At 35.5% G+C, this 12,910-nt stretch overlaps 1 protein-coding gene across 2 annotated transcripts in view; it reads left to right on the plus strand.

Moving 5' to 3' along the window:
- The first annotated feature begins 1,990 nt into the window (after window positions 1-1,990).
- Window positions 1,991-12,910, plus strand: part of LOC139987969 (probable G-protein coupled receptor No18) — a 99,602-nt gene continuing 88,682 nt past the window's right edge. For both annotated transcript variants that reach the window (XM_072004820.1, XM_072004822.1), the window contains exon 1: window positions 1,991-2,680. The gene's annotated coding sequence lies outside the window, so the exon portion shown is untranslated. The remainder of the gene's footprint in view (window positions 2,681-12,910) is intronic.

Genomic DNA, 12,910 nt, shown 5'->3' on the forward strand with positions numbered 1-12,910 from the left:
CTGCGTAGCTGGAATACATCTCGCATGGGGTTCCAAATGCCTTGTAAAAAAATGTGAGCATCAAATTTAAAAAGAGCGTTTAAATCAATTTCGCTAGCAAGTTGAGCAACAAACGAATTGAATGTAACGTAAAATATCATCGATAAGATGCGTTAAATATTTCAAAAACTTCTGCATGGAAGTTGTATATTGAAACTACACTCAAAGCAACATATCCTCTGAGTATCATACTTCAAAACTATCAGATTGTTAGCAACCGCCGAAAGAAGATCGGTACCCATTGATTTGTCACGGAATGGATGCTTTTTCCAATATTGGATTTCATCACGTACGATCGAAAAACACTCTTGAACATCTTCCGACTTTTCTATAATAGTACAACGAAATTCTTGAATTCAAACGAAATAAACAAATAACATAACACGACGTAATAGAAAACACAATGGAACACAAAACAATCATTGAAAATTGTGCAAATTGTGCAAATTTAGATATGCCGCCCATAACGTTACGTGAAATTGATTACGTATAAAACGTAAGTATTTCTATATAAGTACACGAGTAGAATGTGCATGGTAGTCCAGATCTGCACGCTGGCAGCGTTACTTTACAAAAGTAAATGCAACCATATTACATTTACACTAAGAAAATGGAAACCACCAAATATCCAATCGAATGTCACGCACATAACACAAGCAAGGCAAGTTAAATACCTAGGACTCCACTTAGGCACACAACTTACATGGAAACGACATACTAAATCAATTATAGACAGATGTATTGGCTAATTAGCCGAAACTCTAAACTCAGCATAGAAAATAAACTAAAAATCTACAAAACGATAATAAAACCAATTTGAACGTACGGAATACGGGTATGGGGGACAGCAGTAATGAGTCACATAAATAAACTACAGTCGCTACAATCGAAGATACTGAGATCAATAGCCAATACCCCATGGTATGTCAGAAACGAAGATATACGCAAAGACTTAAAAATACCAACGGTCAAAGAAGAAATCGGCAGGTACGCAGGAAAATACAATGGCTGTTGAAGCAAACAAAACTCTAATAGAAAGAAGACTAAAAAGAAAACACCCCACTGACCTCACTAAAGAAATAAAATAGTCAAACTCGAAGATGGTATTCCGCTGAGGGTGGCCATCCACTTGTTATTTAGCAATTAAGTTAGAAAAATTCACCAAATGTCCAGCTGGACAAATTGTAAAGTACAAATTAAATAATAATAATAAAAAAAAGGAACTTTACAAAAGAGCTTCGAAGCCATGGGCCTATGGGTATCTATAAAATTACGAAAAACTTGCCTGTCTGTACCCCGCTACACCATCTGTGCAAAGCATGTTCCTAAAGAAGGCTATGATGTTGAGAGACCTTTCAAATTGAAAATGAACCGAAAGGAATAGAGGAAGAATAAAGGACTACCGCGTATCCAAACAACGGCATTGATGACACACGTTGAGGATGAGAAACAAAGAGAAAGCAAGGATAAGCCGTGTTCGCATGGTGGCAGATGGACCGAAACGATAGTACTGTTGAATCTATCTCTACTGGAACATCTCAATAACAATTACTTTCCGCAACATCGACGGTATTTAATTCACGGAAACGTGCATGCGTTACGCCATGTCCCGCCACATTCACCGCAAGCCATCGAAATGGCTGTCGCCTCTCGCACCACTTTCCGATCTTTTCTCTTCACCCCGATTAGATCTTGCTACGACTCCATATCTTCTCAAATGGGCTAATAATCGTGTATCTGGACCATTATCACCCTTGATAAGGGCGAGTTGCGAACCGACAAGCTGACAATTTCGGGGAACTTGGAGTCGTTCGAGCGCAAATATGCACCGGATGCACATTCTACGCGCGTAACGTACACAGCCGTGCGATCGTGTGCACACGTTCACGCCGCGTGTCTGTATTAGAACGGGGGCGGTTGGCGAGGGAGAGGGTCGATGGGGGTGGTTACTGGGATTTTCAGTACGCGCGCGATCGCCGTGCCGAAAACACGGCTGCAGCGTGTCGTGCATCCCTTCGGCTGGATGGGCACTCCGTTCTCTCCGTGACGATCTCGAACTTGTTGATGTATCTCGCGGTTCAGTCTTGAAACATACGAGACAAACCTAACGAGATTGATATCAACGGTGATATGCATGGAAATTCTGATGGTTCGTGGAGTGTGTGAATTTGAACGAGGAAGTATCAGACTGTGATAAACGATTGGCAAATAAAATCGACACATTGGAACCTAAGTAGATAAGTTACGATAATATGAACCAACCGACAAATGTAGAATTAAAGTTGACGAAAAAAGGAAAGTCAAATTCGAGGCCCGTGAGCAAAACGATCGGTGAAAAATGTCAATCGTACGCTTCAATGATGTTGCGCCTACGGTTCTATTGAAAATTCGTTGCTTCACATTTGTAACGTCCTAACAAATCCGATAGTTAACTATAAACGCGGTAGAACATTCGAACGTAATAGTCGATCAAAGTTCCCGATTGGAAACTGTTCGCGGGTGGCGGAAGATTTCTCGAAGATTAGCTGACTGACTGTTTCTCGTTTCGACCTATCTACCTAACATGTTCGGGTGTACGTATAAAGAATCAGAGACGTGGAGAGAGACTGGTAACGCGGTGGAACAGAGGAGCGTAAATTAGGTAGGTACATGTGGTCGGGGGTTGGAGGTAGAAATTCGTGAATAAGATCAAAGGAAGACCGGGCCCTTTCTTTTTCCGTGCGCGGCGCGGTTGGACGTGCTCTGGTTCAGGAGAATGAATTTTCAAGAACGTTGCAATCGTACGAGCTGCTTCTGTTCTCGTAGCGTGAGGTATTTTTGTTTCACGGTCGCTGCCACTTTGGAGGGAAAAAGGTCGGCCTGATGATGTATTATGCCGGTATTGTTGTCAGAAGTGCGCAATACACAGAATCGGTAGGCAAAGCGAGAACCCAGTGTGGTAAATCCGCGATCGATACCTTTTAATCTCTACACTCGAAGGCGCGATACGTTTCGAGTGTTCGTTACATCTCGGTATTGTACAGATGTTCGTTCAGCGTCGTCTACGGGTTACGACAGCTGGCATAACCAAGTCATTTAATTAATTGATGAAATTCAAAAACTTGCCAGTTTCACTTAGAAGGCAACGAGACTTCTGTGCCGAATCGAACTTCTCCTTGTTGCACTTGCATTTATCCAGGGATCGACATCTATTTCTTCGTAATTGCGTTTGATTTCGATGAGACGCGTTATCGATGGATTTTGGGTTTATGATACGTTGGCATATGGATACAACAGATAAAATTCAAGGCTATGAGTTAAGTTGCAGAATCTTTCGTCTCTCCAAGGAAAGCTATCGACGATATGCGAATAAGAGTCATCGTGAACGAGACAATGCATAGTTCTGTAACAGGCGAAACTTTTTTTACCCCTCTGACTCTAAATATTTTTTTTCTACCGCGACACCGAGGGCTGTGTAAGCATTTTTTAATGGCCCCGATCGTTCGATTTAAATGATGAATGTTGCGTAGGCGCAGCGAGTGCTACTACCTCCGTATCTTTAATTCCTTTCCGAATTTATTTTCAGCCACGACAAGGAAACCGATAACCGTGACAATTTACGCGCAAAAATTTTAACTTTTGAACATATTAAAAAAAATCACACGTCGTATTTCATTGAGAAAAATAAAGTGTAATAGGTCAACATGGAATCTGAATTCATTTTTAGCGTGAAATGGAATTTTGTGAGTTAGTATAACTTGAACACTTTCGAGCTGAAAGTACACGAATTAAAAGATTAATATCAATCCAAGATCATAGCGTATGAGGCGCAAAATTTTATTCTCCCTTTGCGTAAAAAGTGTCTACCGTCCAGTTGATTACAGCATTCACATGTGTAAAGCATGACATACATATGTACATATATTGTCAATATATTTTTAAATATTCCTAACATGTTCCATATTGTCTGACTTTACGTACATGTTTCATTCATGGATGTGATTCAAGTAAATTGTTTGATGTGGATAAGCGAATCATGTCTATCAAACATAGATATAAGAAGATACTGACTCTTAGAATTTACAGAACATTATTACTTATCATCCAGCAAATATATACTTGTCATATTTTTCTCCAATGATCAATATTTTACAATGATTCTGTATTTATTATTTTATTTGACGGCTGCTCTAAAATCTTGAGATTTTAAATTTCCTTTTCTCAAGATTACTTTTTAAGAAATTATTTTTATCACAAATTGCTAATGTATCGGATAAAATTTAATACGTAGTTAGCGATGGTTTGCCGCTTAAAGTATAATGCATTGTATGCCGCATATTACATTTTTCAGTTCTAGTATAAATTTAAATACTTGTTGAATTTTAATATAATTTATAGTACGAATTTGACGCATTACGCGCGTAATTATTATTGTCATTACGTTGCATACACAGCGTGTATTCGATACATGCGTGCACAAGTTCGCGAGGTCTCCCCGAAATATTTCCAATATGCCGATAAAATCAATAAAGTGATGGAATTTGGCATATAGGAACTCCGTTTTCAGTAATTTGTCGAATTCAGTAATTTACTGATTTGAAACTTCCCGAGCGAATACAATTCCTGAAGCCGGAAAGGTGTATGAACTCATTACAAATTAAATATTTACTTGTGCGACACTTTTACGTCTGGATCGATTTGGATCAAATCATATTTTTCTACCATTAGAAAATTTCTCACGTTTGAGTAAAATGTTGGAATCGCTATTGACATTGGTAACTTCGCGCCTCGCTATATTATAGTGAATTCACTTAGTACAGTATCGAAGATTTTCTTAAAACTTGAAAGATCTTTGATTTTGTCAGTCGAAAGAAAAATGAAATTGAGGTATAACGAATTCGAGGATCGTAGCCGAACGAAACGTAGACGACGAGTTTTGTATTTCTAAATGATAGAAATATAAAACCGGCAAAATGAAGATTAAAATAGAAGAGGAATTTTGTTTCGATTATTCGTTTCGAAAGACAGAGGATATTAAGATGTTGGTACTTTCGAGGATATAAAATATATCTAAAGAGAAGTGCAAAATCTGGAAATAACTAAAATTATCAAGCTGAAATGAAAATACGAAGGAAATTTATAAATTATAATGTAATATTTGTTTCGTGAAGATTATTTACTATCAATTAAAAACCTTCTATAAGCCGAAGGTCTCGAACTTGGACAGCTTTTAAGACAAGCTAAATCTTTCACTCAAACAAGCTATTCTACACTCTTGGGACCTGGCATCTTGATACTTATATAATAAATCACTGCCTTGATCATGGGGTTTTGCCCCTGCAACATGAAGGAAATTTCCAGATCAGTGACACATGCTACAACCGAATTCACTTGTTGCCTGATATATTAAGTAACCTATCACCAGGGAAATATATTACGATAATAAAAAATCTGTTCTACAAATAAAAGAAAAGTTTCATTTTAAAATTCTTCGATAATTGATCAAGATTACGGAGTATATATCGTTGGAGAATATTAATCATTTGAATTTGATAATTACAAAGATACGAGTACTTCTGGTGACTCGCTGTGCACTATAAAAAATTATCCGTATCAAGACAGAAAACAATATCTCTTATTATTAATTATTCTTCATCATTTCGGTCGAAAAATTTTGCTATCGGCCGTATCTCCTAATTTATAAATGACCTCGTCTAGCGTTCAAACGTGAAACCCTCTGATACTTTACAGCCAATTGGCCACATTCGAATGCCAATTTATACACCCATCGAAGGAAATGGAAGCCAATGAAAATTCACTGAAATTCGAGAGCGAAATTGGCGATCCGAACATAACTAAAATCGCTGTGCTTGCGATTGCGGTCATGGGTGAGAAAAAATTACGATATTGCGGGAAATCACCCATTACCCGTGTATCGTTAGTAACAACAACGACCGCGCGTTTCCTTTCCCCGAAAAATCCGCCGGCGAAGCCAAACGCGGCGAGAGAGCGGAGGATTTCTCGTGCTTGGGACGCAATCTTACCAAGGAAATGTGTCCACTGTTCAAATGATATTACTACATCTTGATAACAGCGGGGATTTCTTCTATAAGCGTAATTTCAGGCAAGTGCCACTGGCGTTCCGCCAGGAAACCACGCTTCCGAATTGCCTCGTTAAATTCCCCATAAATACATAGTTACTGTTAGCGACTACGAGAGAGATTCGCAAAATTTGACATCTTCGGATGAACGTATCTCGTAATTTCGTACTTACGAGTCCACTCAACAAATCTATAATACTACTCGTGGGTCTTTTCATTAAGTCACGATATAACGCGTATAATTATTCGAATACGTTGATCAATTTATTGGAAAAATATATGAATTCTGTTAAAGTGTACGAACAGATGCAAATTAATGGTTAGAAGCGGCGTTTGCTAATTAAGCTAGTTACTACAAGTTTGTAGGACCAATAGGTAATAAATTAATATTATGGGAAATATCTGTACTAAACTGTATACTTAAGGTATTTGTAGCGTAGATCGACTTTCTTACGATTTCTTCGAAATTTTAACGATACGTTACTCAGTATGTTACCTATACGTGATTCGATTTTTAGGGAGTCTAGCTTTATCGAAATGGAGATATTCACCTTTAGAATTGAAAGTTGCAACACGCAATCTCGTTGTAGTAATCCTCGCTGCAAAGCTGACTTTTCGATTGATTACGGAAATAGCGTTCTTACAAAATTGTTAAAAAATTTCATCGTTTTCGAATAGAAATAATGTAAAATACGTAATACCGATAATTTCGGCATTCAAAATGCCGTACAGTGTAACGTGAAATTGACGTTCTGTCCATTTCTGAATTGTTTGTTAGCGTGCGCGCGTGGAGACAGCCAAGTAATTCCTGCTTAAAAGAAAAATCTGAGACATACCTGAAGAATAATCTGACTTTTGAGCCTCAGTGTGTTTTACCTTCGAGGGATATTTATTCATTTATGAGTTTATTTTAAAGCGCTCCATCAACAATAAAGTCATTAATGATCGTAATAATATGTTTACAAGATTAAGCGATACTCAATTACATGGAATCGAGTAGGTTCGTCCGTTTTAAAAAAGTCTACCGCGTTATGAATCTTTTCAGAATCATTCGGATTAGACTGAAAATCTAGATGAAAATGTAGGGCAATCCAGTAAAATGTGCTGTATGATTATAGGTGACCCACAAGATTTGTCATTCAGGAAGTGGTTGATCCGTCAAGAAGTGATCTCAAATATCTTAAAATTCTACAGTGGCTATAAGAATATTGCCACCTTCCTTTTCCATCGAAATGGTTTTTTATTTAACCTTCATTTGTCTAATGGTATCCATCAAAATTTGAATTTACACGAAATCCACTATAATAAGTTGATGCAACAAATCTCTATTTAAGTTCCATATTCACTTATGTCGGTGAAAATATGAAACTGCAGAAACATCTGTAATCTATTTATAGCACTCAACAGTGTCGTCTAAACGATATTACGTCGTGACATATTTCATCCGTAGAGGCAAAAGGGTAAAGGATCGCGGGTTATTATTCTTTTTTCTTCTCTGTGTTTTACGTTTTCTTTCTATCGAAGTGCGCGGAAGTTGCGCGTTCCGCGGACGAAAATAATTATCGTTGTACACCAGGAACAGTATGGGAACTTTCGGAGAGCAACGTTAATTGCACTTTAATGCGTATGTAATAATTACATTCGTCGAAACACTTACGGTAGAGGTGCAACGCGAACAAATAACTTTTTCTATTTTCTTGAAAGTTTGCGAAATCTATGTAACTTGTCGATAACGTAATGCGGAAGTTGTTGCATGAACCACGGAAAAAGCTGTATAACTAATAATTATTCGACTTGAACAGTTTCTTTTCTCTTCAACTTTCGTTCTTCTCTTTTTTCTTCCATCCTTGTAGGTACTTTAATGCTGTTTCTTAGTGGAACAAATTAGGGATTGCTTAACTTCAATTATAGAATTTCATTAATTACGGTTTTACTTGTTTCTTCCATGAAACTATAATGACTACTAGTTGGTCTACTATTTTGGTATTAATTTTAATGTTAATTATTTCAATATTGATACGAGGGGTAGAATAGATTCATCGTAAGTTAATAAATATTGTTGATGATATTAAAACTCTGATTACAGTTTCTTATTGTAAATTAACATATATTGTCTCAATATAAGCATTTTATTAAAAGTATAACAGTCTCAGTTATAGGATATATAACAGTTTGAACATGGTTATAACGATTAATATTTTTTCCATAAATTTCTCCATTATATTTCTTTAAATATTTTTCTTACAAAATGCCTCTTAACACTGCTTAATATTTTCTTTCGCAAGAGTGATCTTATTAATGACGTTATGTATTATATATGTAAATCATCTTCTTCGTGTCATCCTCTTTTATTACACTTTTAAATAATTTGATTGTAGTTTTTTTATTACACATCGCTATATCGAAAGTTGAATTAATTTGAGTAACTTTAGAGAACAATAAATCTAAATGAATGGTCTTATAGAAGCTAACTATTGTACATCATCAGGGATAGCTACATCAGAATCGTACATTCGGAAAATAATGCGAAGATGTTTAATTGAGCGATTCATAAAGCTGCAACGTTGATTAAGCAGAACGCATAAAGAGCAATTCAGCGTAACAATGTGGTATCATTGTTAGATTATTATTCGAGTAAAATTGTGCATCGATTTCGCGTATGACATAATCAGTTGCATGCTTCAGTAATAAAAAAACAAAGAAACGATTATAAGTGTGTACACAATTTTCCAAACTATTAGAAAACGTAATAACCAGTGATGTAATAAATAATAAGTAATAGATAACAAACAATAAATAATAATATTTTAACATTAGTCTGACAAAATGCTTTTTGTTTATTTCGTAGAAACGTATGAGTAAAAAATCTATTCGCGATTAACAGTTACAGTAATACTAATATTTTTAAGTTCAATATCAATCACAACCTTTAAATTCACCTGTTTTCCCTTTTTACAAAGAAGATTTTATTATAAATTTTTCAATTGCCAATTTAGTTGCCAAGAATAAAAGAAGTCATGCAACAAGCGTTGTTTTACTTTTTTACTTTTTATAATTTTCTTCTTCCTCTTTTCAATTAGTGTTTAATATTCTACATTAACGTGAGTATTAAAACAGCTATTAAAAAAGGGAATACTAGAAAAAATACGAACAATGTATCCGACGCTAGAATGCGGATGTGCAGTCCTAAGGGAAGTATATTGAAACAGCCGGTCTCGCGATACTTGCATTTTTAAAATGAAATTTTTTAACGAGTTCTCGAACTAAATATTATTATCGTTACACCTTTAAACATTTTTACGTTTATGTCATAACTTTAATATTTTGAATTAGCTCATTATATTTTCGCTGAAGTAAACTTGTATCATATTAATTACTCTCGCGCGATAGCTCGAGACAAGAATTTATTTTCGTGCGAGATAAAATGGTACAAGGGTACTTCTTTCTTTAGATTTTTACGAAAAAAAAAAAAAAACGTTCGCGACGTGATATCGATTCATTTTATTGAAACACAGTCGGAAATTCGCGTACTTGAATTCTGTTTAATCACGTTACTGTGAATTCAATTCGCGACGAATACTTTTCACACGTGACTAATCTTAACTTAACCAACTAATCGTTCGTGCCTTTTGGAAAATCGATGTTCAATGTTTCTATATTTGCTAACTTAATTCCTTAATTTCAGGTAACTGGGAAGTAAATCGTAATTCGTGTTATCGGGAGACATTTGTTGAAATTCAATCTGCATCTGTAAATTAAAATTGAATGCGATTCCGAGTGAAGTTTTAATAATGCTCGCGCGTAGTTTCATTTACAGATTAATAACTAATTAAAACCACCCGAGGAGGGAGCACGCAGCAACAGAACGTCGATGTTTAACGTTCTGATTTCCAATTAATTCCATTTGTTTTCCGATAAAGTGTAAACGTGATTAAACAAAATTTATTCAAGCGTTTATGTCGATAGATCACGCGACTAAAAGTTTCAGAAATTATTCCTTCACCTCTATTCTTCGGATCAACCTACATTCCTATTTATACCCATAACGCAGAACTTAGATAAATATTATTTATTAATGAAATTTATTAATGTCAGAGTGTTATTTTATTAATAAGACATAGCAAATACTCTAGAAAATCGTCATCGATAAATTAGAGGAAATAAGATCATACGCAGGCGGGTATGATATTTCTCCGTAACAATGGAAAATATTTGAGGAATTAGCGAAAATTTATTAGCCGCCAAAAACGAGCAAAGGCTGAACCGGCGCGTTTTCAGTACCCCATGAATGCACCAACAGCTCGTTCTGATTCTACTTTCTTCTCTGTGTTCCCCGTTTTGCTTTGTTTCCTCGCAATTTAATCCCATTGTCGTTACTCACCCGGAACCACCTTTATTTCTGGAAGTTCGGTTCAAAGCTTGTTGCGAAAGCTTTTTCTTGAATACCTGTTCCGCTGGCGATTAAGAAATTGCAACTTTCTTTTCCGGCAATAAATCAGGGAAATCGACTTAAATTTCCTAATCGTTTGCAAAAATTCATTAAATTGCGAAACTTTTTACTTTGTTATTTTATCAGTGTAATTACTTATATCTACACTTTATTAAAATCCCGCAAATAAATAAGATTTTCAATGGTTTCTCACGAATACCTTCTTCTTAAAACATTGAAGGGTTCACCCTACTAACCTTGCCATTAAGTTATACTTAGCTTAACTCGTATTTTTTACAAACGCTTAGCGGACATAAAATCTTTTACTGCTTTTATCACGCTCTTATAATACCGTCGGTAATTAATTCCACTAAATGAACTGAAGCTTAATACTGAATTTCCTTCGTACACTTATATTAATATTTCTCCCGTCATTTTGCTTCAAGCCATCTTCGCTTTTAAAAGTTCGTCGTAAACCTTCGCGACGAAGTTTTCGTTCAAGTAGTTGTTATCTGTTTCACTTTGTCGAGTCATAGTAAGCGGTTCGAATTTTTTGGCAATTACGATTATTCTTTAAAGACAACGTTCAATATTCGTCTGTAAGATTTTGCTAGTGTTAGCATTAAAGTTTCTAATTCATAATCGGAATAGCGAAAGTCGTTAATTAAAGACGGTTAATTAAATGCCACACTCGTTCGAACTTTCGCTATGTTAACATTCAAACTGACTAATCGAATACTGAATTATTAAAATGTTCTATTAATCTTTTCCTTACGTGGAAATTTAACAGTGCAACTATTTACACGCGTATCACCACGACGAAATTAAACTATGCCAACTATTTGAAAATTAAATGCAAAATAATTAGCGAGTTTGAAACTAGTAAAGGTGCAATATTTCATTACCGAAGGGAGTAGACATACGACGTAGATGGGTTAACTGTTAGACTCGTCAAAACGCAAGAATATTCTGTTTAAACGATACTCACATCAGACTGATGCAAGAAAATGGAACGAGTAAGACGCGTTTTAATAAATCTTCTTCAATTTATCACGAAATTCAGTACTAAACACTTTTTGCATTTTTTTTGCAAAATTTCCTTGCTCAAACACTTTTGTTTTACATGAATAATAATAATGTATTTTGATGCTATGTATAATATAGTGGAACAGGATACATTGTATACTTGCAAATTTTTTTTATATAGGATTACAAAAAATAACAAGATCATACAGCGATTACTAAAACTTTTCGATAAAATTGTAATTCAATTCGTTAAATTTTGTACGTTAATCATATCAAACACTATGCTTGTATAATAGGCTTTCACTTCGAGAAATCCATTATGTATCCCAGTACAATCATACTAAGTGTTCTTGCCGTATACGTCTAATAACCATTATCGTTATTATGTATGTCATTGTAGTATAGAAGACAAGAAAGAGATACTCCAAAGAAATAATTTAACTAGATACATGCGAATAACGATCCACTTACCCAGTACGAGGCATAAATAAAGAGTAGAGTCTCCAATATATACAATAATCAGTATAATCAACAAGCGGATGGTTGTACGTGGAAAAATAAGTCGAAAGTATAAAATAACATTTTTCCAATTGAAAATACCGTTTGAAAACTTGTCACGCACAGCGTGAGCTTGTCTAATTTCCAATTGGATGGAAGTGGACAATCGACAGCAAGTTATTTTATACGTGAAAATAGGTTGAAAATATAGTATAAGATACTTTTGCTGGAAGTTTCATTTATCGAAAAAATTGAACTTGATAGCGCGTCGATGTGGTACTCTTGGCTTAAATTGTAACAAATAAAAAGATTTCGTAGTATTTTAAGCAGATATTCTGCTATTGAAACGAGAAATCGTATTTCATTGATAAAAATCTCCTGGTGTTTCGTTCAAACTCGAGATGCCTTTTAATGTCAGAAAAATACGATCGAGTGAAAAGTGAGCAAACGAAAAAAGCGAAAATACGCAGCAGAGTTTATGATATTCGAATGAAAGCGAACATCATAAAGCAAAGTTGATGGGTCGCTTTGGATAAGTTTGCAAGTTGCATTGTTGGCTATGGTAAGTAAGTAAATAAATCGCCGGCTGTCAATCCGGTAGGTGTTAGCAGTTGCTTTAAGTTGCTACGTACAAAGGAAACCGTAGTACGGCTTGGAATTGAGGGATGAATCGATTTATCTCCTTTTGTCTCGCTTCTCTCGTCCTTGCGGTAACTATACGCTTCTAGGTAATATACTTTTAGATTATTCGAGATTATATCTAAGGAGGAAGGGAAACGAAGCGGAAATTAGCGAAAAGTGACAATAATATTACGGATTCAGTGGCACGGATTTAATA

The sequence above is a fragment of the Bombus fervidus genome, chromosome 6 (assembly GCF_041682495.2).
Source record: "Bombus fervidus isolate BK054 chromosome 6, iyBomFerv1, whole genome shotgun sequence".
NCBI classification, from domain to species: domain Eukaryota; kingdom Metazoa; phylum Arthropoda; class Insecta; order Hymenoptera; family Apidae; genus Bombus; species Bombus fervidus.